The following is a 27,284-nucleotide window of genomic DNA, read 5'->3' on the forward strand; positions in this document are numbered from 1 at the left end:
TTAGAATGCCCCTCCCTTAGATATCCATAAGCATTGCTCTTTTGTTTCTTTAAGTCTTTGTAAAATGTTATTTCCTTAACATCTTTTTATTCCATTTTTTCAGTAAGGCAGTACTTCTTCCTTCTTGAGTTTCCTATTATCTCTGTCTCTCTGTTCTGCTTTATTTCCTTACATAAAAGTTATTACTTTCTAAAATGCCACATATCTTTCATATTGATTTTATTTATTAGCTATTCTTTGTTTTCTACACTTTCACACACAGGATAGAACGTGAGGTCCAGGTACCCTTGTATGTATATATGTGTTTTTTTCACTGAGGTACTTTCAGTTTCTAGAACAGTTCGTGGTTCATAGAAGTAACTTAATGAATATTTTTAAAAATGTGTTAAATGAATTAATGAACAAAAACAAATTGCCTCTGATAACCGTTGCTTGCAGCACAGGTGGCCATAACATGAACACAGTGGTGCCTTTCTGCTTTTCCGAAGTTGAAATAACTCCCAAATGGAAGAGTCTGTACTAAAATCCTGAAATATGTGTACAATCTATAGTTCTTTTCTCTACTATTTTGCCTTAGGAACAATTTTGTTTCATTTGATGATGAACCGTGAAAATGTATGTTCTCCATTATTTTCTGTATGTTGGACTTTAATCAAAATGTTATTACCACATATACATTTATTATAAATATGGTAGAAAGACTGAACCAGAAAACTTGTAACCGCAGATCTCCAATTTTCTATAAAAGGAATGGATAATGAAATGAAATAATTCCATCTATTCTCAGGTTACTTTAAAAAAGCAGAGATAATTTCGTGAAATAAAATTTATGTGTGTTCTTTCCTAGGTAATATGATTTGTTATGATTGCCCTGTTGAGATTTTAATAAGCTCTTAGAAGGAAAGAAAGTTTGCTTTTAAATGAAAAAGAGTGCTATTTATCTATGTTCTACAGCAAGGTACTGTGCTGCAGCAATTCACTTTGTTACATAATATTTACCACAATGCAAACCACTATTACAGATATGATACCCAGATGATACAAGGCTCAGTAATCCAGGAGCTTAAATGTTTTTGATATTGTGCATGTCAATTTCTGCTTCATATATTCACCTATTATGTGGTGTATCTATGGGTAATTATACAGCTGGTAGTGTTTCTGATTTAGATTTAACATAATTTTATATTAATTTTATAAATTTCTCTCCTGATTGCTAATTAAAACATGTCAATGACTACCCTGAAAGGTGTTAACTCAGCATGAGGTGGTCAAATATTTCTCTGGAAACTCAAAATATTCAATTGTGCTAACCTAGGTGATTCAGGTACCACCATATTTATTATTTTCTTATCACTCTTAGAAACCTTTATAGAATGTGTAAAACTCACATACACTTCCTAAAACTTTTGCAGGTGATCATCTTTCTGGCAGCAGTTTCTTCCTGAACAAATTGAAAATGCTATTTAAAAGGCAATATAAAAAGACTCCAAAAAGAAATGTTCTTTTAATGATATAGAAGGGAAAGTTGGTAGTGTTTTTTGTTTTTCAAGTCTCATTTTACTCTTTGGTTACTAAATGTAGCTATGATGCCAAATTGATTTCTATACTGTAAAAACAAAATATTAACACACTTTTTGTCCATAAAGATGGATTTGTTCTAGCTATTGAAAATTTAAGGTGTCAACTACAGGATACTTAAGTATCATTTGAAGTAAATAAACATTTTTGAAAAGTACACAAATCAAATTTACAATTTTGTCTGATTTTCAAGAAAACTTTAATTTTGATGATCTCTTACTAAATAAATTGATATTGTTACATGAGTAAGAATTGAGTCAAATTTAACTTTCTCTTGGGTTGATCATTGGCAAATACTTTTTAATTTAAAGTATCCTGAATGATATGGAGGGCTAAATAATAACCCCTGAAGGTCTCCAGGTCCTAATTCCTGGAAACTGTGAATGTTACCTACATGGCAAAGAGAGACTTAGCAGATATGGTTAAGCTAAGGATCTTGAGATGGGGAGATTTTTCCATATCATTCAGGTAGACATTGAATGCAATCACAGGTGTCCTTATAAGACAGAGGCAAAGATAGATTTGAAACAAATAAGAAGGTCACATGACTGAAGAAGATAGAAGCAGATGAGGCAGATGGAAACAGATTTGGAGATAGATGAGACTCGGTTAGCTAGGTGTAAGAAGTCATGGGCCAAGGAAAACAAGTGATGCAGCTTCAGAATCTGAAAATGACAAAGAAGCATTCTCCCAAGAGCCTCTGGAGAAAGTGCGGCCTAACTGGCACTTTGCTTTTACTTCAAAGCAACTGATTTCAGGTTTCTGATCTCTAGAGTGTAAGAGAACAAATGCATGTAGTTTTAAGTCACCATGTTTGTGGTAATTTGTTACAGAACCCTGTAGGTAACTAATGCAAAAAAATCGTGCCTGAAACCATAGATTCTGGGTGTAATCAATTAGAATAGGAAGACTCAGTCTGGAATCTTAAACAATAGATGATATGAATACAGATCCATTTTGAGGTTAAACATATGACATAATTTTGAAGAAAAATGTTTTGTTATTAGGATGTTATGAATGAAATATAAATAAAAAATTTAAACTTTAAAATTTATGATAATTGTATATGTTTCTGTAAGTTCCTATTTCTGACCAAAAAAAAAAAATGGCATGCACTTTTTAAATGCAATTCTATTTCATCTCTACATTCTGTTTGCCTGTTAAGGATACCTCAATTTTCTTTGGAGCCTTTTTCTTAAGTCAGATAAATATGATTATATAAAAGCAAATAAGACTTTAGTAATAATAGCAATAGAAAAAATGTACACGTTACTTTCCTACACAGGCAAGACACTTTCCATCAAGAAATATATTTATTTTTATTGCTACTAGGAAAGGCAGCAGCTAAACATTACTGAGCTTTCTCTGTTTGGGGCCCTACTGTTGTTTATTCAGAGTGTCCATTCTGTACAAACCTCTTGGTATTACCTATTTTGGGTACTTGCCAATGGCTGGGCTTTCTGAAACTTGCAATTTTCTTTTTCTGTCTGGTTAGACTTGTGAAGCAACTACCATATTCTCTATGATATAAACAATACCAAATGTATTTTTAAAAACTCCCTATGCAATTGAATTCATGTAATTTATATTCCTGTATTTTTTTGCATAGCTGTATTATATTTAGTTGTCAAATATAAATAATACTTAGTTTTTCTACTGTGGTGGGAGAGTTTTGGAGAATTATTTTCACTTGTCAAAAGCCAAATGTTACTACAGAAGTCATTATAATGACTATAATTATGGTTTAAATACTTTACAATTATATCTAATGGTTATGGGCATTACAGAGTAAACAGGAAGTATATGTAGAATTCTCATGTTGGATAAAGAGCTATAACTCTTGTTTTAAATGTTTAGTAATAATAAATAAAAACTATATACATATATGTGTGTATATGTAAATTGCCCCAGAATTAAAAATAATTTCTTTATCCACCTATGTTTTTAAGACACTTTTAATAAACATTTAATGTTACAAGTTATCTTCACTTTTATTCAATATATTCACAATTTTCTCGTGAAAAGTTCAGTTTATAAGACTAATTCAGTATCTAAATTTAAAACTACAAGGCATTTATGACTATTTGTTCAACAGAAGAGAAAAATACCCAGAGTACCTATTCTCATGATGCTTCTACTTTATTCAGGCTAGAGATACAAGAAAGAAACAAATGCACTTACTAGCAGAAGGTATTAGTTATCATCATAGTAAAACAAATTAAGGCACAATTCAACTGGAGCTCAAAGACTTAAATTCTCTCCAAAACTACATTTTTTTTTTTTTTAGATGGAGTTTCGCTCTTGTTACCCAGGCTAGAGTGCAATGGCATGATCTTGGCTCACCACAACCTCCGCCTCCTGGGTTCAAGCAATTCTCCTGCCTCAGCCTCCCGAGAAGCCAGGACTACAGGCGCGCACCACCATGCCCTGCTAATTTTTGTATTTTAGTAGAGACGGGGTTTCACCATGTTGACAAGGATGGTCTCGATCTCTTGACCTCGTGATCCACCCGCCTCGGTCTCCCAAAGTGCTGGGATTATAGGCATGAGCCACCGCGCCTGGCCCCAAAATTACATTATAATCTTTTGCTTGGGAACATGGATTTGAGGTGGTCACAATCAACCTCTTATGAAGTAAAATATTATCATGTGATTGGATTTCATTCACTAAAGTGTGAGCAGAAATTATGTATATGATCTTCAAATCTAGCCCTTAAAAAAGTGAGCAAAACTAAAGCCTACCATACTGTTGATGTTTTCATCCTCTTTTTGTCTTTTCACTAGCAAGGATGGAGATGACCTCAGTAAGTTTCGAAACCACATATCGAAAATGGTAACCTTTGCTCAGTAAATCAGCACTAAAGTAAAAAGAAATTTTTAAAAAATTTAAAAAAAAAATAGAAAATGGAAGCCAGGCTGAGTCGTATCCACTCAGCCTAAGACTCTGAGCAAAGATGTGAAGGAGTGTCAAACTGACATGATCATCACAGAGCGAACAAAATATGAATATCTACTGTGTTTTAGGGACTTACATATCAAGTGTATTTGATGTAGCATTGCAGCTACCCAAGGTAGGGGGAGTGGTACTTTATACAGAGTAGTTAAAGAAGTCTCGCTAATAAAGAGAGGCTGAGATAACTTAGTGAAGGGAGAGACTCACTTATGTGTCTATAAAAAGAAGAGTGTTAACTGCCAGAGGGAGACATTAACACAAAGTGGAGGCAGGAGTATTTTTGAGAAAGCACAAGGAAGCTAATGTAATGGAAACACTAGCCCCAGGTAGGAGAAAGTGAGGTCAGAAAAGTATTGTGTGGCCACATTATGTTGAGCCTTGAAGGCTGTGATGAGCTTTTTGGATTTTATTCTGAATAAGATGGAAAGCAGATATATAATATGATATAATTTCATTTAGAAAATCATGAGTCCTATGTTGATAGTTAAACATAGGCAGGTGAATGAGCAGTTAAAAGATCATTATGGTATTCTAATATAAGCACTTAATTTTATAATTTTCTTTCTGAACTTCACTTTATTTACATCCCATAAGCCTTGATATTTTTAGTTTTAATTTAGTATAATCACAAAAACAATATCCTTTGATATTTTTTCTTACATGTAGGCACTGCATAGGGATTTGTTGATTAATTTCTAAATATCTAAGGGAATATGACAGATACCTTTATGTTATCAATTTTGGTTTAATCTATTGTTTTCTGAGGATGTCTTCTGTATGATATCTATTCCTTTAAATTATTTAAGATTTGTTTTCTGGCCCGGAATTTCATTAACTTGGTGTGTGTTTCATGTATACTTGATAAGAAATATTATTATGTTGTTACGTGGAGTGCTGTATAAATTTGGTCAAGTTTATGGATAGGTTTTTCAGGTCTGACAGTTAGATAGGTAGACATATTTTTCGTATCTTACCAATTTTCTTTCCACTTGTTTAATCAATTACTGAAAGATAAAAGTTGAAGTCTCAGCTTGATTATGGAGATAGATTCCTTTTCCCCTTTGTACTCTGTTAGATTTGCTTCATGTATTTTTGAAGCTCAGCATTTAAGGATGTATGTTTTTAGGATTTTTAAGTCTTCTTGGCAAACTACTTTTTTATAATGTAATGTCCCTTTATAGTATTAATAAAACTCCATGTTCTGAAGTCTATATCATCTTATATTAATAGGGGAACCCTAGCTTTCTTTAAATTAGTATGTGCATGGCATATTCATGCGAGGTTTGGGAAATTCGGGGCTTGATTAAGGAAAAAGATATGACCATGACGCGGCAGTTTATGTCATCGCTCTTTGGCAGGTTTGTATTTTAGCTGGGGTTGGAGGAGGGATCTCTTATGACAGAACAGAACTCTATCCAGAGGTTTAAGTGGCGTTGCTACAGAAAGGGAGGAGGACTAGGGAATTCCTAGGGGGAGGGGCATCAAAGATGGAACTTCTGTATCTAGGTGATGTTACTGAGCCACGTCCAGAAAGGAAAAGTGATTTGGGGGTCTTTATGGCCCAGGACTTATCTATTGCTGGAAGATGTGGCATGAGGTTTTGCAAAGTATTCAAAGTTACAAGGCTCTAAAAAGCTACAAATTAGCTTGTTGGGCTGTTTTAAAAATAATTGGATGTGTAAGTATTTGTGTTTGGCACTAGCATGCTTTTGAGCTAATGGGTTGCAGCCTGCAGTGAAGAAATAAGCAACCTAGGGGCCATGTACAGAGGCCGTTATTTTGCCTCATTTATATAACAATCCATCCCTGTCCTATGTTGTTTTATAATCTAAATTGTATTTTGTTTTGTAGGGCATAGATGGAGTCAGTGACAAAGCATTTTCATGACCAAGAATTCCATGTAAGATGGGGCACAAACTAGGATTTCCAAACGTATTCACAGCCAGTCTATACACCTAGTGGAGATAGAATAGATTAGAAACAGAAATGACTTTTTAATTTGTTCCATCTGTTTAGTCAGATATGATGGTTCTGGTGCATGTCGTTAGCTACCTGTAAAAGTTAGTGATTGTTACGTACCCACATGCAGCAAGATGTATTAACAAGTACACAGACCCTTTCTCATTTTGTTCTTGGGCTAGCTCCTAAAGGACAGACTGGACCTTAGGGTGAGAGAGAAGATGCCATGTTTTCTCCTCCAGGGGAGAGCTGGTTTCTCCTTCTTAATCCGTTTGTCTCTTTTGATTTTATTGCCTTGTGGTGGATACCAGCAAAAAAAAAAAACAGGTAAATTTTCCTAGTCCCAATTATTACACCACGTGCTGTTTTATTCTAGAGGGCATCAGTCTTCTTCTTCAGGGTCCTCCTCTCCATTTCATCTTCTCTAGGAGTTTGGGTTCTGTTCTTCTCTCTGGCTGGAATTCTGGCCCAGCACATGTCTCTTGGTTTGGAGCATTTCTTTAGTGAGATAGCCACCTCCTGTGGAGTACTGAGAAAAGCAGGAACGTAAACTTCCCTAATTTTGTCTTTTAAATAATGCATTCCTCAGCTCAGTCCAAGGCTTTGGGTGTCAGTATAGTCCTAGAAAGCGACTAGAACGACACCATCTCCAGTAGGAGATTTAAGTAAGACAGCCGCATCAGCATGCCATCTGCTTACAAATGTGTGCCACTCCAGCTGTACTTAAGAAGCCAAACTTTGTCTGTCACCTCTGCCTTGTAGGTTAGTTTACCTGTCATTGAAGTCCCCAGGGACAGGACTCCTCATTTCAGCCAAATTAAGCAAATTGCCAGCCTAGCCAAAGGAGCACCTCCTGATGTACCCTGTGACTCTGGCTGAGACATCCCACCCTTTGTCCAGGGTCATGTATGGACCCTCTTTTTCTATTCAGGTTCTTAAGTGTCTGTTGCCTGCCAAGTGAGAAACTCGTGAAACAAAGCATACTGTGGGCGGTTTGAATTTCTACAAAAAGCAGAGCTAGGAACAACGAGAAAGAGAAATGTTGATGAAATTGGATAAATATATGAAATAACATTCTAGTAACAATCATAATTAACATACAATAAGCTTTCCTTGTAGGGAGTTTGTCAGGAAATTGTGGACTAAGTTTTTATGGTAGCTTAATCAAACTACCTTAAAAAATGTCCTACAACAGTTACTCTAGCAATTTGCAAATAATTTGTATCAAATTTTAAATTATATCATTAGTTAACAATTAAAAGAGCAATTGTAAATGCACACTGAAAAGGAATAAGTGATTATCATCTCCAATGTATTTATTTCTTTAAAATGTTGACACTTTAGTGCATTTTTGGCCCTTTCTTCTTATGTTTGTACTACCTGTTCATTTTCAAATAAACAAACATTTCTTTTAAGATTGAAAAATTCACCAACATATAAACTTTGAAGTAATCACACTTCATTAACATAATGAACATAAAAATGTACATAAAAAACTAATATACAAAAAAACTATTAAAACTGATAAACAAATTTAGTAAAGTTACAGGAAGCAAAATCAACAAAATAATAAGCACCAGTTATATATACTATCAGCAGTCTATCGGAAAAAGAATCGAGAAAGCAATCCCAGTTATAATACCTACAAAAATACTTAGAAATAAGTATGGCTAAAGAACTAAAATATACTTATAAGAACAAACTAGAAAACACTGATGGAAGGAATTTAAGAGGATACACAAAAAATGGAAGAATATTCCACAGTCAAGAATTGAAGTAATTAATTTTGTTAAAATTTTAAACTCCCCAAAGCTACCTCCAGATTCAATACAATCCCTATTGAAATACCAGTGACATTCTTCACAGAAATCTAAAATAAAATTTTAAACTTTGTAAAGAATCACATAAGATCTGTAACAGCTAAAGCAATCCTGAGCAAAAATAACAAAGCTGAATGTATCACACCACCTATTTTCAAATTACACTACAAAGCTGTAGTAAATAAAACAGCATGGTACTGGCATAAGAAAAAAAAAGAAGAAAAAGAAACATAGACCAATGAAACTGAATAGAGAATCCAGAAATATATTCATGCACTTACAGTAAACTCATTTTTGATAAAGGTGTCAACAACAAATATTGGAGAAAGGACAGTCTCTTTAATAAATGGTGATGGGAAAACTGGATAATCCTATGCAAAAGAATAAAACTAGATCCTTATTTTTCACTATATTAAAAATCAACTGAAAATCAATTAAAGATTTAAATGTAAGATATAATTCTAGAAAGCCGCTAGAAGTAGACATTAAGAAAACACTACAGGACATTGGTCTGGGTAAAGATTTTGGGGGTAAGGTCTCAACAGCACAAACCAAAAAAAAGCAAAAATAGAAAATTCTTGTTATGTCAAGTTGAAAAGCTTCTGTACAAAAAGGAAATAATTAAAGTGAAGAAAAAATCTAGAGAATGGGAGAAAATATAAAAACTAGCTATTTGAAAAAAGATTAATGAACAGAATATAAAAGGAAACGAGACAACTCAATAGCAAAACAACCAAATAACCCAATTTAAAATAATGGGCAAAGGACATAAACAGACCTTTCTCAAATGAAGACACACAAATAGCCAATAGGTAAATGGAAAAATGCTCAAATGATTAATCAGGGAAATGCAAATCTAAATCACAGTATGATATCATCTTATATCAGGTAGAATGGCTATTATAAAAAATATTTTTAAAATAAATGCTGACGAGGATGTGAAGAAGAAAGAGCAACACTCTTACAGTCTCATTGGGAATGTAAGTAAAATAGTTACTATGCAAAACAGTATATAGGTTTTTCAAAAGACTAAACATTGAACTACCGTATGATCCATAAATCTCATTGCTGGGTATATATCCAAAAGAAAGAAAATCAATTTATTATCTGCTCTCCCATGTGTATTGTAGCACTATTCACAATCATCAAAATATGGAATGGACCTAATTTTCCATCAACAAATGAAGGGATAAAGAACACAGAGTAAATATACAAGATTTTAATTTCATTTAGCTATAAAAAAGAATAAATTCTGTCATTTGCAGCAACATTGATGGAACTGGAGGTTATTATGTTAAGTGAAATAAGATAAGCTCAGAAAGACAAATCTCATGCTGTCACTCATATGTGGGAGCTAAAAAAAGTGGAATATCATGGAGGCAGAGAGTAGAATGGTGGCTACCAGAGGCTGTGAGGGGAAGGGCGAATAAAGGGAAGTTGGTTACTGGGTACAAAAATATACTTAGATGGCATAAATAACTTTTAGTATTCAACACTACAGTAGGAAAATTATAGTTAGTAAGAATTTATTGTACATTTCAAAATAGCTAGAAGAATTGTAATGATCCCAACACAAAGAAAAGATAAATGTTTCAGGTGATGAGTATAGTAATTACTCTCATTTCATCATTAAACATTGTATACACATATCAAAGTAGCACATGTAACCCCCAAATATGTATTAAAACTATGATATATCAATTAAAAATAAAATATAGACACACATACACACACACATACACACACACACATATATATGTATATATATATATGTCATATTCTTTGAGTATTACCCCCAAAGAATGTTCCTTTACTTAAAAGGGTAAGTAAAGTAAATTTTATATATAAGTTCTCTTGAATTTAATAAATCCTCTGCAAATATGAGTCTTCAACCGAAATTACTAAAACTTTATACCATCCTTGCTCTGTACCAGGAACCATATAAGCACTTAATATTTACAACAATTCTATGATGTAGATACTATCATTTTTTCCTGTTATACAGATGATTAAACAGTCATAGAGAATTAGAATAACTTGCTCAGTCATACAGTTACTGAACAGTACATTTGTCTTAGGAGCCAAATTTGAGAATTTATGGTTTAAATCCACTCTTCCAAACTATCTCCCTGTAACAAACATATCAATTGCAAAAATTTATATCAGTATTTATAGATGTATTCAATAATTTTATATTATATAAATGACACATTTTAATTCTTACTACTACATTACTTATTCACCTTAAATAAGCATGTAATTTTAAATGTTTGCCATTGCTACTTAATGTGCTATTACTCCATAGTATTAAAATATACTGGCAATAGTCATACAACCTTGCAGATATTTTGAGGTATTTGCAACATTGTAAACCATATTCAGAATATTCTGAAGGCAAATACATTTTCCCCACTTTACAGGTAAGAATCCAGAGTCTCAATGTTTAGGAAACTTTTCTGAAAACACACAAACTATTAAGTGGAATTGCTGAGATTTGAACTTATTATTTGTGAATCTGGTTTCAGTCTTAACACTGTATCTCAAAATGATCCAAGTTTTTATCCTTTTTAAAAGATAATCCATTAAAGATTAGCATTGTTCATCAGTGCTTTCAAAGCTTGCTCAAGTTAAAACATAACTGTCATCATCAGATATAAATTTCAGGAATAGTCGTCTCCTTTATATCATCGTCTCTCTTCCCTCCATCATAAAGATGTGGTCCAGAAGGTATTGCATATAGATAAATTGAAGTTATTCTATATTTCCTCACCTTTACTCCAATTTCACTTTAAGATAATGCTGATGCATTCTCCAGGTGCAGACATGATATTATGTATTTAGTAGTGAGGCCCAATTTCTATCTAAAAGTAAGACCTTGAGAAGTTGTTGAAAATGTATTTTTTATTATCATCACATTTATGCTATTCAAATCTTGAACATTTTAGAATTTGCTTCCAACTTGGTGTTTTATTTGTTTATTTGTGAAATTATATGCCACTCAGATCATAAAAAGGATGATTAAATATCAATTTGGGCCAGTTCTAGCCATTGGTGCATTCTTCCATTGCAGTGTGCAGCCATGTGCAACTCTGACTCTTGGGTAAGAGCTCCCAGAGAACATTTGATGATTGAATTTCTGCTTATCAGATTGAAGTTTGAAAAATTTAGTGCTATAGATTGATTTCCTTTTTCCAAAAAGAACATGTAGCTATATTAGAGGCCAAGTTGGAATAGAATACATTAAAAAATAGCTTTAGAATCAAAACTCACTATTTACAGGTCACAAAACATTTGGTTCTTTCATACAATTGCCTGGATATATATGAAATTTGTACAAGTGGAATATGTGAATTTATATATGTGCTAATTTTGTTTTCAAAATTCTGTGCTGTTTCACTTTATTAAAAGAAGACAAGAAAGAAAGATAAAGAAAAGAAAGAAAGAAGGAGAGAGAGAGAAAGAAAGAAAAAGAAAGAAGGAAGGAAGGAAGAAAGGAAGGAAGGAAGGAAGGAAGGAAGGAAGGAAGGAAGGAAGGAAGGAAGGAAAAGAAAGAAAGAAGAGGGAGGGTTCAGTTTCTCAGTATTTTATTGAAGATTTTTGCATCAATGTTCATCATGGATATTTGGTGTGGGTAACCCCCTACAAGGGCACCGAGGAAGGAGAGCTGGGCAAACCCCAGGCACAATGAGTGCCTGAAGAATATCTTAGTTTATAGTGTCATTACTCAGTTATTTCCTTTATATAATTCTTTATATATAATTATATATTAGTTTGTAGAATTAGTGCCTGAAGTATAACTTACTGCTTACATATATCTAGCTTATATAATCATTCTTCGTACTTATATCTAGCATACTTAGTTTCATATAATCTTTCTGTATAATCATATAGGTATTGTAGTCGGAGCTGTACCCACACATTTAGTGCTGATTTATATAATCCTTCTATATAACCATATAGTAGTTTGTAGTAGGAGGAATGCCTAGAGCAGTCACAGAACAGAAGCAGTACATGGGAAAACAGCCAGATCAGGACAAGAACCAAAGACCCAGGTGGTGGCATCCCTGCCTGAAAGGGCTACCCTCTATGGCAGGCTTGGAGCAAGAGCCTCTCCTCCTAATAAAGGAGTTGTAGTACCTTGCATCCAGTTTCTGTGTAAACTAGGCCTCAGGCCTGAGATCCTGCAAATAAACGAGGGAGAAGAACCCCTCTGGTGTGACTGGGTCATGGAGGCTGTACACCCTGTTAGTCTTTTTTCGCTTCTGTGCTAAGCTGAAATCATCCTCCTATAAAATATCTTAGAGAAGAGCACAAGTCTGTCAGCTCCCACTGCATTGGCTTAGAGTATCCTTCTATTAGGAATCCTTTGAAGTCTTCAGCCCCCAGATAAGAAGTGTTGAGTAGGACACATGTTGCACACAGCCCACCCACCTCCTTGCCTCAGTGACCAAATGGGGGTGGACCCCTTTTCTGTACATGACCCCCTACTACTGCCCATGGCATGGGCATGGCCCCCTACTGCACACAGCTGACTTCTCTGTCCAGGTGACACAATGGGGTGGCCCTCTCACTTGTTACTCACGTTATTATGTATGCCCTATCACTAAGCCTATAGATGATGACCTCACTTACTACCCTTCCCCCTGCTTGTACCTAATAAATACAGATGCTTCTGGATATTTGGGGCCTTGCCTGTCTCCACTCATAGGTGATGTGCCCCCCGAGTCCAGATGCTCTTCTCAGTTCTTCAGTGACCTGTCTCTTACTACACTGATCCTGCACCTCAGCACAGCATAAGGGACACCCCATGACCCTGTGGGGCCAAGAGGCCCTACATATTGGCCTGAAATTTCTTATTTGCATCTCTGCCAGTTTTTCGTGTCAGGATGATGGTGGTCTCATAAAATGATTTAGGGAAGATTCTCTCTTTTTCTATTGTTTGGAATAGTTTCAGAAGAAATGGTACCAGCTCCTCTTTGTACCTCTGGTAGAATTTGGCTGTGAACCCATCTGGTCCTGGACGTTTTTTTTTGGTAGGCTATTAGTTGCTGCCTCAACTTCAGACCTTGTTATTGGTCTATTCAAAAATTCAGCTTCTTCCTGGTTTATTCTTGGAAGGGTGTAAGTGTCCAGATATTTATCCATTTCTTCTAGATTAAGAAAGGAAGGAAGAAAGAAGGAAAGAAGAAGAAAGAAAGAAAGAAAGAAAGAAAGAAAGAAAGAAAGAAAGAAAGAAAGAAAGAAAGAAAGAAAGAAAGAGGGGAGAGGGAGGGAGACAGAGAGACATGGAAGTCATAGCTAGATGTCCAAAAAATAGTCAAGGAAAGTATTTATAATTTCGATTTTCATAGATAAGGAAGAAATGAATTCCTGATACCTTCTAATGCAACATTGTGCTTTTAACAATGAAGTGAAAAACACAAATTCAGTAGACAAACTACCCAATTATTAAGCCCTGCTTAACTACTTAGTAGCTATATAATTAAAGAATATTCTCTTTACCATGTTTTCTTCTTCTCTAAAACAAACCTAATTCATATATCTACCTTATATTGTAATAACGATTAATAAAAATATAGATAAAAGGTACTTTTATGTGTCTTGGCATATAATGAACACTATATAATTATTTTCTTTGGTAACTGTCTTTTTTCATGTGGGTTGAAGTGACAAATTCTACACTAAATTTTTATGACTTTATTTGAGAAACAGAAAAACATGTGTGATTCTTTAAAATCAGAAACAAGTCAATCATAAAAGCAGTATCACTGCTTTTATTTATCACTGTGCAGCAGGTACTAGCCAGTAGTCAAAAACAAAACAATTAAAGATGTATAAGGATTGCAAAGAAACAAACTGATTCACAGATGATACAGATTTAAAGTCAATATTACACATTTAATTCCAATTATATATATCAATATATGCAGTTAGAAATTTAAATATATTTTAAAATATTATTTATAATAAATAATAAAATTTAAGATATACAGGAAAAAAACCTAACATATTTTCAAGACCTAGTGTGCATAAGTAGAAAAATTTTCGAAAGAGGTTTACGGAAACCTAAGTATTCATGAATGTGAAGAATAAATACTAAAAAGATATCAATAATATTCAAATATAGTAAAAGATGAAAGCAATTTCCAATCAAAAACCCAAAGGATTTTGTGAGAAAATTTTCAAGTTCATTCTAATATTTTTACATGCAGGAAAGACCTCAAAATAGCTAACACGTTCTTGAATGGGAAGGGTTTAATAGGCTACTTACTAAAAATAAACTTATTTAAACATGTTACCAATTGTTAAAGAGGATCGAAAAATGTTTTCTTTTTGACATGGGGAGAACCGGAATGTAAATTCATTTTTCTGCCCTGGGGATATCTATGTTCAGCTCTCACAGGATTCTCCATCACATCGGTACATTCTAGTAATGAAAATATGTTAACTGGACTTGGTAAACAGAAATTAGTAGATAGATTAGGTGCCGATATATGTACCAAAGTACGGGTTGTTTGAATTGAAACAGTCTGGGGCATGTGCTAGAATAAAGTGGCCATGTATTGCACTCTCTATCATGAGAAAGTTTTTGGTGAGCCTTAGATTTTGGAGATGGCTTATGCCAAACCAAGAGATACTCTTTCAACCTACTTATCATTTAACTAAAAAGGGTGACACAGAGTAAAAGAGAACTCTGTAGAAGGTTTAGATTTCAGTATAAGATGTCTACTATCTGTGTCATACATTGCAGGGAACTGATGGTGTCAGAGATATCACAATTGTAAAAGATGCTGTGTACGTAAGTCTTTGGTAATCCCAGTAGAAGAGTTTCAGTAAGGTTGCAGAGAAAGGCAATGCCATCTGTGACAGACCCCTGGTGTGCTATTGGGTATCAGTAGACTGAGTTTCTAAGCATGAGACCTCCATTAACCATGTTCAGTAGGGTATTACCAGATCTACTGCAAAGAGCCACAAGAACAAAGGAGGAATTCATTGTTTGATGGAAATGGCATGATGAGAATTGGACTTGAGTAGATGCAGATGATGTGTGTAAAATTACATGATTAGGTAACCTGGACTTTCATGATGTTTATTCATATTGTGCTAACATCTCTCCTTCAACGCATACCTATGGTTTATGGACACATGGCCTTCTTCCTAGATGGGTTCAGCAATATTCTATGGCTAGCTGAAAATAGGTAACTGCTGAACTCTAGTCAGGAGTGATGGTAAAGGACAGTGCAAAAAGAAACTTTTCCCAGCACAACTGTGAGCAATATATTTGCCATAAAATTCATAGGGATTCAGAACTGGTCTGGAGTATGGCTAATGTTGAATACATTGACTGGGTTTTTCAGGGGCAAAAGCAAAGAGATTAATGGGACAAGCAAATTCTGGGTAAGAGGCATGTGGAAAGAGGCTTCAATAGGTATTGCACAATTTCCCTATTTTACCCATCAAATTGCATCCATCAAACCACAGAGAAAGCACTCAAGAGCCAAATGGAAAGGATGATGTACCCTCCTTCTACGGTCACACCAGTGATTGCATGACGGGCCTGTGAAAATTGTGGCCATGGTGGCAGTGATGGAGGCTTTACAGGAGCCCAGTAGTCTCATCTAGACTGTCAGGCTACTCCAGCTACTCAGTGTCCAACCATCCAGCTGTATAGACCAATTCTGAGAAGCACCATCACTCAGAATGACTGTCCTGCTTCTTTAAGGTAAGGAGATTATATCTGACTCCTTCTAGTGATTTTTTTCCTTCATAGCTAATACAGCTGTGAGTTTGCCCTCCATTGCCTCAGTACTTGTGTTGGCACTTCTATTTAATGACTTATAAATGCCCATGTACTCCTAAGATATGCCATATAAAATTGCCTCAGATTAAACTTCATATTTCAGCAAGGAAAGTTCAACATACATGAATGATGATGGAATCCAGAAAAATCAGGAACTGGACCTAATAACATGGTGGTATGGCCTGGTAATGTTCAGCTAAAACTTAATAGCCTATAGGCAGGGGTGCTGACCTCCAGGATGGAGGTATATGAGCTGAACCAATGGCTAATATATGGTCATATATTACCAAAATTTATAGGACATTGAGCCAAGAGCCAAAGGGGAATGTATGATTAGGCCCTTTCTCTATCATTCCTGCTAATCCATTTGCAGATTTTTACTTCAAAACTATAGGCTCCATTTGATCAAAAATCTTGGTCTAGTGGTCCAGGAGGCAGGCAAATAAAACCGAACCAAAACAATTATTTTGTGTGTATAAGTAATTGGTAATCGTACATGATAAGCATGGAAAGTTACTCTTGTGACTACAGAATGGGACTGGATAGATATCTGGAGTTCACTTGGTCTATTCCCTGGACTACTTCCCTGACTGATGATAGATGCAATGGGACAATTTTAGCAACCACATTGCAACAAGAGCAAGTTAACCAAAGTCTCAAGCTTTCTGGGGAGAGTGACATGGGTCATGTCGCAAAGCAATCAGCCTTGACTAGCCAAAATGCTGACCAAGCACAAATGAAATCTAGAATTAGTGATAAAGGAGACAGATGATGAATAGCCATTAACTCCTCAAGACCAGTGACTGGAGCATGGAATGTTCCTTGTTTTGCAACCTGTCTTCTATCTTTGTAAACAAATAATGTGTCTTGCCACCCCTAGTGATATATTGGGTTTCACTGAAGGAATGAGTGAAGTCTGAATGGAGCAAAAAGTAAACTGTATTGGATACTTGTTGTGTGTGGGCTGCTTTCTTTAGATTCTTTTCCTTTGTTGTTATTTTAGTCACTGCTATAACAAATAGTTTTAAACACACTTCTGCCACTTTTGCTCAGGTGCAATCTATGTGCTTTGCCAAACATTGCTTCAAGTATGTTTAGCTTCTGGGGATATCTTTGGCATTGCTCTAGTGTAACTTGTGCAGAATGGTAAACTTCTGTAGAAAAACCCTTGACCAATAACTATGGAAGCTGAGGGACAAGTGCTTTCTCCTTTCTTCCCATTGACAGAGAGTTTTATAAAAGATCTGTTTACTAAGGCTTCTTGGAAGTTCTTGGAGATGAAAAAGTCAATTAGGTGTGGGTTGCAAATTCAGTATCTTATTTCTCTATCGACTTTACTTTTTCTGCTTCATTCCCTCTGTTCTTCATTCTTATTCCCTGAGTTATCTTCTCAAAGAAACTTCTTGAAAAGTAGTCCTGTTCTTAGTTTCTATTCTTATAGACAAGGTAACAACCTAATACAATAACATTTGCCAAGCTGCCAGTTGAACATAGAGAAAAACACCGATTTATGTTTCTAGTGTCTCAAGCTTAACGTTTATATGGTGGTTCAAATACTACATATTAATTAACTGTATGCGTATATATGCACATCTGTTTGTATATAGGTATGTGTATATGAGTGTGTACTTGTGTGCTTTCCTTCACACACACACACACACACACACACACACACAGGCTTTTAATTACTGGTTTAGAGAAGTTTAAAAACATGATTGGAAGAATTTATAATTTATGCCTCTAGAAACTAATGAGAAATTTGATCCAATACATAAAATTGTAATTCAGTAGTAGGAAATTGAGACTGATGGACATTTTCTTAACTTTTAGAAATGTATACTATGTTTATATTTCTTTAGGTATGCTCACCTGCAGTCTTTAGTCTGCTTAAAAATCTATCTTAAATATAGTTTGTGTGTATTTATGTTAGATCTAGTAAACATTTTGTCAGCCTAAAATCATGTATATAGTTAGCATTGCATTTTATTCTCCTTCCTGATACTTCGGTTATATGTTCCTCACATTGAGGCACAATTAAAGAACAGAAAGTAATTTTGGTCACTCATTTTAGGCCATAATTTTATTCATAATTTACGAATAAAAAATAAAACTCTCACATAGCTTTACTTTTATTTATTTATTTATTTATTTGTTTATTTGTTTGTTTATTTATTTATTTTTGAGACGGAGTCTTGCTCTGTCGCCAGGCTGGAGTATAGCAGGGCAGTCTCGGCTCACTGCAACCTCCGCCTCCGAGGTTCGAGCGATTCTCCTGTCTCAGTCTCCCGAGTAGCTATGACTACAGGCACATGCTATCGCACCCAGCTAATTTTTGTATTTTTTAAATAGAGACAGGGTTTCACCAAGTTGACCAGGATGATCTTGATCTCTTGCCCTCGCGATCTGCCCACCTCGGCCTCCTGAAGTGCTGGGATTACAGGTGTGAGCCACCGTGCCCAGTCAATGCATAATTTTAAAATGTCAAATTTGACAATCTAATAGATCAGAAAATATAAAGATATCTTACTTATTCAGTATCATAGGATATTTTCTCTAGAAAATGTAATTTATTTTCAGTAATAAAATAATCTTAACATATCTATATTATTATTATTTTAAAAATTAGTTGATTTATTTAATATTTTTTAAAGAAAATATTTCAAACATAGTTTAAACTTTTCAGGTTTTCTTTATTTGAAACATCTATTTTTCCATCATCCTCATTCTCATTGTCAGCATTAAATTCATACCGTAAGTGACTAACTAAAACATCACGTATAATCTTCCTTGTTCATTTCCTCTTGTCTACCATCTCTAATATTTCTCATCCTCAAAGTCATATAATATATACAGCTCATTAAATTTTGTATTCAATTCAATTATGTTTTGCATTGCTTTTGTTTTATGTATATTAATTTTGACTTTTCAACATACAATCACATCATAAACTGCTTAAAGGCAAAGATAATACCTTTCATTATTTAATAGGCACTCTATTTTTAAATCATGGAACAATACCTAATATATCTTCAGAATAATAAGCATTTTTATGTTTAAGTTAATTATAATCATAAAAAACTATTTTCTATCTTATACTAGCTTCATATTAGTGGTTTCAAACTTTCTAAAGCCAGAAAACCCTTTGAGCAAATGAAACTTATCTTCAGACAGTTTAATTTTAAGCTCCAGTTAAAATGGGTCTTATAAGGGTAGCAGAGTCATGTGAACGTCTCTTGTTTTCAGTCAGCTGGCCTGTGATGTGTATTGAGTTTGAAAATGTTTTTTCCGTAATACGTAGTCTTTTAAATTCATATACTGGCTAATCAAATATTTTAGAATTGAAAGTAATAATACAAAGTATTTCCTGTGATTAGCATTTATGATTTACCACTTATAATACATAAGAACTGTATTTCAACTACATATTAAGATATATTTTGGATAATTTGGGGGATCAGAAACAGAAAGTCATCTATTCTACCAACATTTGTTAACCTCCTTCTACATGCTCTATAGGCACTGGAACACAGCAGTAAAGAGAACAAAAATCCCAGTCTTTATTCTCAGGAATTTTGCATTTTGGAGGAGGAAACTAGCACAACACACGTGATATCAGGGTAGTCAGGGTGACGAAGAGAGAAAAATGAAGTGAGGTTAAACAGGTATAAAGAGATGGAGAAAATTTAGCTGTTGTATTTTTAAAAGGATGATTAAGTGAAGATTTTCTGTAAAGATGAATTTGTGTGAAAATTTGAAGATATTGAGGTTAAATGTTGCCTGTCTAGGTTACAAGCTGCTTTATTTCTTTGTTTTGTGTATTATTGTTTGCTATGCTATAGGTTTAGTGGAGGAGTTTTATTATAATCATAGCTTCAATCTTTTCAAAGTTCCCCTCGATTCTAGTCTGATATCCATGTTCAGCTGATAAAATACTCCAGACTCATGAATATCCAATCTTTTGTTTTAGAAAGATATGTGAAAGCTAAAAAGCACCCGGTTCTTAAAGTGTGGAAGCTTCAGGATTGAGATTTAGCATATTTAATTCCTTATTTGTTCAATGAAATGAAAAATTATATAATAAAATGCTTCTATGTGTGACGAGTATATATCAAACTCTTTTCTTTTGTTACAAGATTAGAGTGAGAACTTAAAGTGTTTATGTGTCATAGATTATTTGCTCAAGGGTCCCATGATTGATCATCATCACAGGACGATGTATTGAATCTGAACATTACCAGTTTGAAACCATGCTCAGACATAATGACAGTGGTTTATGTTTATAAATAATCTTTCTTTTAGCAATTCAAAGTCCTTCATAGATCTTTCTCATTTGTTCAGACAACTCTGATGAAAATTTAAGAGACATCTAACTACTCTCTTTTCTCGCAGAGACTAAAACTAAGGCACAGCCAGGTTAGCTGCTTTGCCTCAGGTAAGTCAACCACTTAGTAGCAGAGCTGAGAACAGAACTCAGCCTTCTGACTTTTTCCAAGGAGCGTTTCAAAACCTTGCTTCACAGGAAGAAGAGTGTGCTTTTTGTCATTCCCAGAGGCAGAAAGGTAAAAATAAAAGATTGTCTGTGTCAAAATCTTGCTACCTTTTCAGAGGTTAGCTTTCTCATGGTTGAAATAATAGGTTTTCATATTTTTTCCTTTTGTAAAAAATAAATCCAGAAACTATAGTCCTGAGAAATCATGGAACTAGATTCTTATTTTTATTTCTAATATATGAGTGTCAATATTTATAATAGAGTCTACAGGGCATTACCCTAGTCATGGTTAATTTTAAAATACCAAAACAAACAAACTTGCTAATCCAATCTGTAAAATGACTATTAGTTTAATTTTGCAATTGAGACCTATTTAGTAGGGGTGGGATATGCATCAAGAGTGATAATGATATTTATAAAATATGTATTACTGCCTAGTCTACTTAAAAGGAACATCCAGCACAATCAGGGCAAAAAGCACCTTTAGATAAAACATTATTACTGTCCTATTAATGCTAATAACCAAAGTATTGTGCTACTCCAGTGACGTGAACATTATTTACCAATTAGAAGGAGCAAAGTTTCCATGAAATGCTAACTGAAACTTGGATTTTGATGGGCATATGTGAGGGATGGTAGGGAACTACAAGAAAAAAAAAACATGGTCTGCAGTCATGCCACAAAAATAGGATGAACCCTAGCAATTGTTGCTGTGAGAAAGATGTCTAGATGATGACTACTGCTTTCTTCTCTCGCGCTGGCCTGCTAACAGTTCTGCTGCCTTCTTGAGAGCACACACCTTGAACTGCTGCTGACTGGCTATGGTGCTCACTGACTTGTGCCGGGCTTGCACTTTGAGCTCTGTTCTCTTGTGCTGCTTTGTGCTGCATTTGCTGAGTCTTACCAAATCTCTGTTACAGGGTTAACTGATCAAAGTCAGGCGTTTCAATAACTGGTGTTCAGGGATAGGGATATGTGATTTGGGCCCTTGCTAAAGTGGTCCTGTGTTATCTGTCTCTGCCTTTACTGATCTTTGTGTCTCAGATTGAATTGTGTGTTCTTATTCCAGCATAAGGAATATTTGACACAAGCCTCAGTGAAAGATATTTATTCTGTGAGTGTTAGATGCATATCTAAACCAGTTATTGGACCCTATTCTGTACAGCACTCAGGACAAAGAATGATGGACTATGCAATATATGGGTTCATCAGGTGGTAGCTTATGTACAGGAAAAGTTTCACCATGTGGTCAGTGTGAAAGCCACATTCATAAAACCAGGTGACTCACTAGCACCCTATAAAATGCATTTGCTGTTTCTGCAGCCAAACACACTATGTGGCCTTCGGAACTCTTGGGATTGTCTATAAATGCGTAACTTTAAAGAATGACTGAATATAAGGTTACATATGAAGGTGGAGTGTACAATGAAAGTAATAATCAACAGCAATCAAAGGAAAAAGGAAAAGTTACCATCAATGGTGAACAGTGTGCCAGGCAGTGGTAACTGGTATAAGGTAATTGGAAGTCCTGCAAAGCTGGACTGAGGGTTTAAGATATTATTAGGAAATGCTGAGCTATTGAAGTATTCTGAGCAGAACTGAGTTTTATAAACATTACATTGCTGTGTTGAAATACTGTCATTGGCTCCGTAATCAATCAATCAACCAAGCAAACCATTTTTATTTGGACTAAAAAAATAGCTTGCCAAATTTAAAATCATCGTTTTAGTCTGGCATAGTAGTTATGTAGAAATTTTGATAATCTGTATGAATTAAAATTCAGGCTCTGCTGCTCGTCATTGTGTGACCTTGGGAAATTTACTTTATCTCCCTGCACTCGGGTTTTATAATTTGTAAGATGAGGAAAGTTATTACACCTACCTCTTATGACCATGGTAATAATTAATTGAATTATATTTAAGACATTTATAATATGTCTTATAAAATACATTTATAACTGTGTCTTACATGTAGCAGTCACTGGTATAAAGTGATTAATATATTAAGTAATTAATATAAGTAATGGATATTACTTATATTAATTACTTAAAATATTAATAAGTAATATCCATTCAACAAATGTTTATTGGGTGCATATATTTTAGGTACTGTTTTAGGTTCTATCAGTATGATAGTGAGCAAACTGATAAACAATAGCAACATAAAATTGCCTTCATGTATTTTTTCAAACTAGTTGTATTTTGGGCATTTGGGAGCTTTGAGAAAACACAGGAGAATTTTGAGTTAAAGCCTCATCATAGACTTTGGCTGACATATTGAGCTGCTCAGAATCCAGACTTTTTTCCTCTTGGGAGGAGTGCCCAGTGTGTGGGTTTTTGCAGGAGACCTATTATAAAGTTTAGATGTTTCTATATATTCCTTCTTTCTCCTCTCTGGCAGCTGAAGCACTGTTTCTCTCGGTCTGATGCTCTCACCAGGACGAAAAAGCCATACATTTGGAGATGATTTACTCAGCAGGCAGTGCAGTTAAGAGTCTGGTGGAGCCCACAGTAGTGGGAGTCCGATGTTAGCAGAACCAGTAGCAGCACTCTGTGCATGACAAGACATTGTTTTATTTGCTGGTTGCAGCTCCTTTTCCTATCTTTCAGGCAGAATAGGTTTCATTATCTCCAAAGGTTAACATACAAACAAGCAAATAAATAAATAAAAATAGAGGCTATACTTTAGCTACCCTGAGACCAATGGTCTATAGCCTGGTAACCAAAAATTGCTATCCTGATTTCCCTGAAACACTAGCTCTTACAATAAACAAAACATGAAATATAAGCCTTTTGTCTTTGTCAGCATAATTCGGTGAAATTAAACTAAGGAGCTACAGACAAATCAGCTTAGACAGCTCTACTTTCCCTAAAAGGAATATACGTTTATAACAGCCAATCACAGCCAACATCCATGTACGTCCTCATTTGTGCTTTATAAATTGTATTAAAACTGCAGTGAGAAGGGCTGCTTCGCATTTCTGGTTTGAAATCTTGCAGTTTGTGAACTGTTCCTTTGCATGCACAATAAACTATAACATTTTTTCAAACTTTGATCTGACTATAGTTTTGACACAACCAAGGACCTTATCTTGCATAGGGTTTTGATGATAGCCATCTCACTGTCATTATAAAACAGCTACTAGAGTAAAGTCAGAAGGAGGCCTTAATTCATTCAACCAAAATATATAAGCAGCTTCTCTGAGCCAATCACCATAATTGAGCGAAACCAGATATCATCTCTGCCTTCTTTAATCAAATATCATACATATAAATGTAAAATTACAGCTATAATAAATCTTTAGAAGAAGAGGCACATTACACGTGATTACTTAAAGCGGGAGGATTTGACCTGATCACAGATGCTAGGGCAGGCTTTTCTGAGATTTTGACAATTGATTGAAAATCTAAGAGTTGAGTCATTAGCCAAAAAGAAGGCAAAATAATAGTATTCCATTGGCAGGGCACTGTCTACAGATTATAGTGAATTATAGAGTGATAACAGAGAAATAAGTGTCCACAGTAATCAAGAGCCAGTGGATTTGGTGTTGGATATTTTGGACAAAATAAACACTTGCCTCTAATTCAGGGAAGAGTTGATAGCTCAAATTATATATTGAAAATAAGGGCAAAAACAGCAATTACATTTGCACCAACCTAATACTGTTGGCATTGGAAAGAAACAGAAATATTTGAGAGAAATTTAGAAGAAAAACGTTTAGAGAATTTGGTTTTGGCTTAGATGTGAGACTGAAGAGGAGGAAAATATTCAGATGAATTGTTTTTTCTCTGGCTTGCCTAGGGTAACAAGTCATCTGAATACATTGGAACACAGAGGTACAAACTTCTGCACTCTTAGTGATGTTAATCACTGAAAGTGCCATCATGGAAAATGCCACTTTTTGTCTAATGATTATTATTTTATTAATGGGCTTGTTGAGTTTCAGGATCTTAGATGTATTCCAATTTTATTAAGTAAGTAGTTGTAATTATTAATCTGATGGTTAAAAAGAGCTCTAGTTTGAAGATATAATTTAATCAATTGTATGGGTCTAATTTAAGAAATAAGTTTGTGTGAGGCAGCCTAGGGAAATAATTTTGAGTGAGAAAATGACAAAGATAACAAGTGTTGGCCAGGGTATACAGGAAGGACAGCCCTGTGTACTATGGTGGCAATGTAATTAATAGAGCCACTATGAAAAACAATACAAATATTCCTCAGAGAACTAAAAATAGGATTGGTATATGATCCAGTAATCTTATTTCTCAGTATATATCCAAAGGAATTTAAACTAGTATGCAGAAGAGATACCTGTTCTCTCACATTCATTGCATGATTATTTACAATCACTAAGAAATAAATACAACCTAGGTATCCATCATCAGATTAATGGATTTAAAAAACACATTATACATTATATTAATAGACAATGGAATACTGTTCAACCTTCAAAAAGAAGGAATTCTGTCATTTAGGACAACATGGATAAACCTAGAGGACATTATGCTAGGTGAAATAAGCCAAACACAGATTGATTTCACTTATATGGAATCTAAAGCAATTAAACTCATAGAAGTTGAGAGTGGAATGATGGTTACAAAATCCTGGAGGAAAGGCGAAGAAAATGTTAATCAAAGCATACAAAGTTTCAGTTAGACAAAGAGGAATAAGACCAGGCAAAGTGGCTCACGCCTGTAATCCCAGCACTTTAGAAGGCTGAGGTGGGAGCCCAGGAGTTTGACGTAAGCATGTACAATATAGTAAGACCCCATCTCTACAAAAAATAAAAAGGCTTGTTTGGGTCTGGTTGTGTACACCTGTAGTGCTAGCTATGTGGGATGCTCAGGTGGAAAGATTGCTTCAGCTCAGGAGGTCAAGGCTGCAATGAGCTATGATCATGCCACTACACTCTAGTCTGGACAGCAGAGTAAGACTGAAAAAAAAAAAAAAAGAAACAAAGAGGAATAAGCTTCAGTGATCTGTGATACAAAATGGTGACTGTAATAAATAATAATGCCTTGTATATTTCAAAATTGTTAAAAGAGTAGATTTTACATTTATTTCACCACAACAAAAAAGTAACAGATATGCAAGGTGATGGACTTGTTGATTAGCCTGATTCAATCATTCTACATTGTAAACATTACACATTATATCAAAACGTCACATTGTACCCTATGTATATATAAAATTATTATCAATTATAAAGTAAAAGTAATTGCTTAGAAAAGAAACTAAAATGCACTTTAAGAATTTCCAACTATTAATGGTAAGTAGAGAAGAATAAATGATCCCATGATGAAGACTGGAAGAATGTCGTGGGACTATTTTTTTGTATTTCGTCACAGATTTATTTATAAAGTGAGTAGCCTGAAGCTATCTGATACTACTGTACTATGATTTAGTCACTAAGGGAAAAAATATGCTGTTTTTTTCCTATTTTGGGGTTCTACAGGAAATACTTTTTATGTCTCTGCATTGCTAAGGCTTTATGAATAAATTTCATTGCCACTCTGGTTAATGAAAAAACCCGACAAATTAAAAGATGACTGAAAGAGGTATTGAAAACTCTGAAGAGATTTGTGTACATGGAATTACAAGTTTGTCTCTAAGAGGAGAATAAACCTAGGAACCTTGAAGATGTTCCAGAATATGCCAAGCCAGAGACACTTATTAACCTCTTTTAGACGTTTATCTGTTTACATTTCAGTGGATATGAAGCTAGGAGTTTTCTCTTCTCCTTCCAGGGAGAATTTGGAGCATGGAGCTATCTCCCTCTCTCAGGAGAGGAAGGAAGCAACACATCTAAGCTGCCATATTCATATTTTGGGTTTCATCTTCTGTGATGGAGACGTGTAAGCACAGAGTTGTGCATCTGGCTTTCATGGGGTCAACCCAGAAAGAAAGACTAAGGTGAGGGAAACCAATGCAATGATCACTGTAAGAAATAATAAATTGCTTTGATCAAGAAATCTCATGTTTATTTTTAGGAAAATATAAATAAATGTACATATTAAAACTTAACAATTTCCATAACATTTATTGTTTTTGGCAGCAGAGTTGACCCTTAAACAATGTGAAACTTAGAAATGCCAACCTCTTAGGGAGTTGAGAATCTAAGTATTACCTTTGACTCCCACAAAACTTCACTACTATGGTTGACAGGAAGCCTTACTGATAATAGAAGGTGTTGATTAACACATATTTTGTATATGTTATTATGTTTCATGTACACTATTCTTTTTTTGTTTGTTTGTTTGAGACAGAGTTTTGCTCTTGTTGTCCAGGCTGAGTACAATGGTTTAATCTTGTCTCACTGCAACCTCCACCTCCAGGGTTCAAGCAATTCTCCTGCCTAAGCCTCCCAAGTAGCTGGGAAAAAGGTGCTCACCATTATGCCTGGCTATGTATTTTTAGTAGAGATGGGGTTTCACCATGTTGTCCAGGCCGGTCTCGAATTCCTGACCTCGTGTTGGTCTCGAACTTCTGATCTTCAGTTACCCGCCCACCTTGGCCTCCCAAAGTGCTGGGATTACAGTTGTGAACCACTGCACCTGACCCATATACAGTATTCTTACAATAAAGTAAGCTGGAGAAAAAAAGCTTATTCAGAAAATCATAAAGAAGAGTAAATATATTTACTATTGATTAAGTGGAAGTGGATCATCATAAAGGTTTTCATCCT

The sequence above is a fragment of the Callithrix jacchus genome, chromosome 7 (genome assembly GCF_049354715.1).
Source record: "Callithrix jacchus isolate 240 chromosome 7, calJac240_pri, whole genome shotgun sequence".
NCBI lineage: Eukaryota > Metazoa > Chordata > Mammalia > Primates > Cebidae > Callithrix > Callithrix jacchus.